Here is a 4,696-nt window from a genome sequence, read left to right as displayed (position 1 = left end):
CTCTTCACACTCTATCCATTTCTTGATGTAGAGGACAATCTCTCTACCCCTCCTTCCTTGCCGAGGTGAGGCCTGTACAGCCTGGAGCCATCAACAGCCTCACTCCAGTAATGGGATTTGTCCCACCCAAGTTTCAGTAATGGCAACTAAGTTGTAGCCTTCTGGGTGCAGGATGGATTCCTACCAGAGCCCAAATTAATTTGATTTCTTAGGAAGTTCAGCACACTTGTCCTTAGAAGCATTTGTAAATATTCCCCTGAGAAGGCCAAAGTAGTCTCTGCATCTTCCTTGAACAGAGTTGCAGCCCCTTCTGTTCACTGTCATGTTGGGCATTCCAGAAGGCAATCAGGTGGTCTATGGGCACCTCCATTTCGCCTGCAAACTGGTGGTGTTCTGCAGCAAAATCTTGTGGCTTGCTATATACAAATTTGGGCTTGGCTTGTACTCACTGTGGTCTAAAGTCATATAGGAAAGATTAGAACCAAAGTCACAAGTCAGAAGGTGGTTTAGAGCCCTGTGGAGGTTTACTCATGGAAGGGGGACAAAACATCCCACACAATCATCTCTAAAGAAGGGATTACCTGTTTTCATTTACCACTGAAACAAATCCAAACATCTCTGAGATGTTTTTGTGGCTAATGTGCAGCTGGTATTGTGAGAAATACTGTAAGTTGTGGCTGAACCCTCTTCTCAGTGAATCCCATGTAAGGCTCGAATGACTATTTTTTGTTGAAGGAATAATCAGGTTTTACCCAGTCATGACTGAGTACAGAATTTACCCCAACGATTGAATGTTTTTGTCCCAAAGAAGACAGTAAGTATAGTCAAAATGAAGCAGCAAATGAGTATTCTTCAGAGGTGTGCTGATTTATATCAGTTAAAACAGTTGTTCATATTAGGCCATCATTCTGGAAAGCATTTGGTCATGTCTTTATCCTACACCAACTGAAGGCAGGAAAGCAGGTAAAACGTGCTGACTTCCAAGCTGATGTCCCTGAGACTGTAATGTTCATAGTGAAGACTTTTGATGAGGTTCTACATGCGTTGCAGAGCAACAGAAATCTGGGCTGAGCACCGAGAGTCAAAGGGACTGCATGCCTGTGGGAGGCAGCCAAATCTGCAAGCAGGGCAGGATCAGGGAAAGACCTTGGAGGCTGCGGGCAGGGCAATGGCATGAACCAGTTCTGCCTCACATCTGCACCTGGGAGTGATTTGATTAGGTTCATAGTATGTTCAGCATGGCATTACTTGTCCCCCTTAGAAAGTCTGTATATGCCCTGTAGTGTCTTTCCAAGATCCCATTTTATGGGCACCTGGGAAAGTGATTGTTGCAAAAATGTGGCAAAAGCCATGTCCTTTTTGTTTTCTTATTGGACATGGTATTTGACTGTGTAATAAGGAAAAACCTATGACATGCAGAATGTTTGGCAGCTCTTGCACTAGTGTTTGGAAGTAGGGAGCTGTATTAAACTGAATGTCCAGTCTTCATGAGCCCACATTTTGATGCACAGCTGGGACTGGGTTCTCCCAAGCCCATATAAAAAGGAGTTATTCCTCTGTGCTTTTACTTTAGTTGCATACAGTAACTATCCTTCTCTTGAGGTATCCTGCTGAGTGCATTCAGAAAAGAATTGCATCTAGAACTAGTACCACAGTAGGGTTTTGGCAATGTTATCTTTCCTGCAGAGCATGACTCACAGCATGAAGATCATTCAACTTTCAGTATCCAGCCTCTAAAAATCATGGACAAAGATCTGTGAACCATAGATGTCTGTATACTTTGGGAGATGTGGGTTTTTGGATGGCTGTGAATCCACAGCTGAAAAAGAGTTTGCAGGCAATAATATCATGGTTCTATCTTCCGCTCATCTCTAAAAACTGTTAGTGGAAGATATAACCCAGGAGTTTTATCTTCCATAATTGAATATAACCCAGGTACTGTAGAGATGAGACATTGGAGTTGGTAGGTTATACAACTTTCAAGAAAAATAACTAAAATAACTTTCATAAAAATAACTAAATGTTTACTTATACTTTATATTGGGAAAAAAATGTTATATGTATATAAAAAAAAAGGTATCCATTCCTCTGTTTTAAGATTTTCCTGTTCCAGATCCATATACCTCTCTCTCTTCAGTTGACAACATAGATTTTTAGACAAATTTGATAGTCTTTTTGCATTCCTGCCTCTTTCCCAAAGGTGAACTTAGCCCTTGAAGAGATGAGGAGCACAGCACTATACTGCTTGCTTTGTAAGCAACATATTTACTTGAGACAATGTACACTTTAAGCTTCATCACAGGAGTGCTAAGGTCAGAGATAAAGCTTGCACACCATGCTGTTTGCAAAACATCTCAGAGTAACTAGAAATGTGCTGGAACAACCGTATTATACCCTATGGAGCCACAAAGATTTGCTTCTGGGAAGTTAGTTCTGCTTGGAACATGAACTTGCACTGGCCATTGTGTAGTAAATTACACATTTTTTTCCAGCGTCAACCTCATACTTTGGTTTTCCCTTGCGTATCTCATGTAGAGGACTAGTTTTATTACATATGTTAAAATGGCATCATACTGACTAGGAAGTTTAGATACGTGCTCTGAAATTGGCCTTTATAACATATTGCTGTACCTGCATTTTTCAACGTGCAGGTCCTAGCACCATATGGCCATATATATATCAGGAACACTCATGAAACAGCACTATACTCAGCAACCAGCCCAAGACAGTCCCTGTTGGGTATGGTGGCTCTGCTGAAACCCTATCGTTGTGCTAGAGCATCCTTTCAAAAATCTTCACAGCCGGACTCAAAGTCTACTGGAAATCTTTTCAGGATTTTCCATCGTAACATCCTGGTCTGACTGTGATTAAATGTGTCTAGGTGAATGTGCAGTATGGAACATTTGAGAAAAATCAAGGTACCATAAAAGAACATTCTCATGCATCTCTATCCCTACCAGGTAGTAGGCAGGATCAGTGAACTAGTTAAACTTCAAGGAGTTGCACCAAAACATGATTATTTTCACCAGCATGTTTCATGGCTCTGTGCTTTCATACTAGGTTCAAAGAGGAAAAAACTGCAATGTATAAATCTAAACATTTATAAATCAGAGAAAACTCTTTTCAAAATTCCTTGTCAGAAAATTAGCAAAATTCTGCCTGTATGGATCTTTTGTATGTAACAAAATGCAATAGCATGAAATGTCTTAGGAGCAGAGAGAGAGGTTCCATGAAATCTCTCTCCAGAAATATATGTATTTGCTTAGAAATCCATTGAATAGATCACTTTGGAGCTTTTGTATTTTTCCTTTTGTCCTACTTGACTTTGGCACATACTCCCAGTTGCACAGAGAATGTTGCCATATTGCTTTTACATTTGGTTGCATCATGAAAAAAAGGAAATGTAGTGTTTACAAATTCAGAACATATTTTATGCAAAGACTCCTCTCCTTCTCCTTCACGGTGAGTTTTGAGGGTGTTTGAATGACTTTAATGGAGCTGTTTAGATGGTTTTAATGGAGATAATGTGAAGGCAGAATTATTTTATATATAGCAGCTTAGAGCAGCAAAGGAAAGCAGCACATGTGCACTGGTGGGACAAGGATAGAGCTACCCAGAAACATCATAAATTAGCATAGTGTGATGACATATAAAAAAAGAGACCTTATTAATGAACCAAATTGCTATTGCAATGAATGCTTATTTTTAGAGATACAGGAGGTATGTTTTAGAGGCTATTAGTAAAAAAAAAAAAAGAGGGATTTTGCTCAACATCTAACCACATGCTTCTTCTCTGTAATGCGGGGAAACAAGGAGAGCATTGGATTTCACAGATAGCACCACAGACAGCTATTAAGGCCTAATCCAGTGTCACATTTCTGCTCAGTGCTGGCTAACTACCAGCCCAATTTGCTGGCTTCTCTCTCCCTGTGTTTCTTCATTGTTTCAAGCCATGCAGAGACTTATTCTAATAATGGGTCACCCGTCAGCCAAATGTGTTCAGTTGAAGGCCACCATGGGAGAATGGCAGGATATTGTCTTTCCAACAGCAAGTGAATTTCAGGCAGCTTAAGGCGGTATCCATTTCACTATAATGCTGGTTTATGTTACAGCCCTTTTCAAAGTTCTAATTGCCCTGTACTGCTGACATTTATAGACATCCCCAACTTTAAATGAAAACACAACACTGAGGTCAGGGGGAGGTTCTGGGACGGCAAAGATCCCAGGTGAGGCCAGAGGAGGAAATTACTTCAAAACTCTCAAATGCTAAACATGTTGGAGTGAGGGGAGGAGAAGAGAGGAAAGAAGAAAACCCAGAGGTGAGTGAGACTCTATTCACAGCCACAAAGGTACAGATGGATGCCTATAGTGATTCTTACTTATCCACGCATTCAAAGGTTGGAGCACAGCTAATCCTCTTACTCCTCAGTTTTTCTCCCTTAGGTATAAACATCTTAAAATATTTATTTTTTACTTAAAATACAGTCAAGTTTATGTATAATTCTTTATTTCTGCAATTACAGATTGATATTACTAATGAATATTTATAATGCTTTTACATGGCAATAAAACCATCTTCTAAACATAGTCAACTGTGTGCTGATTTTCAATCGTGTTTTATCCTGCCCGGAGATACACTTCTACACCTTTGTCCTGGTTAGAACGGCTGGGACCAATTCATCCCTGGATGGGTGTA

Source organism: Neopelma chrysocephalum, unplaced genomic scaffold (assembly GCF_003984885.1).
Source record: "Neopelma chrysocephalum unplaced genomic scaffold, ASM398488v2 Primary Assembly neopelma1_23, whole genome shotgun sequence".
Classification (NCBI taxonomy): Eukaryota; Metazoa; Chordata; class Aves; order Passeriformes; family Pipridae; genus Neopelma; species Neopelma chrysocephalum.
This window is presented reverse-complemented; position numbering follows the sequence as displayed.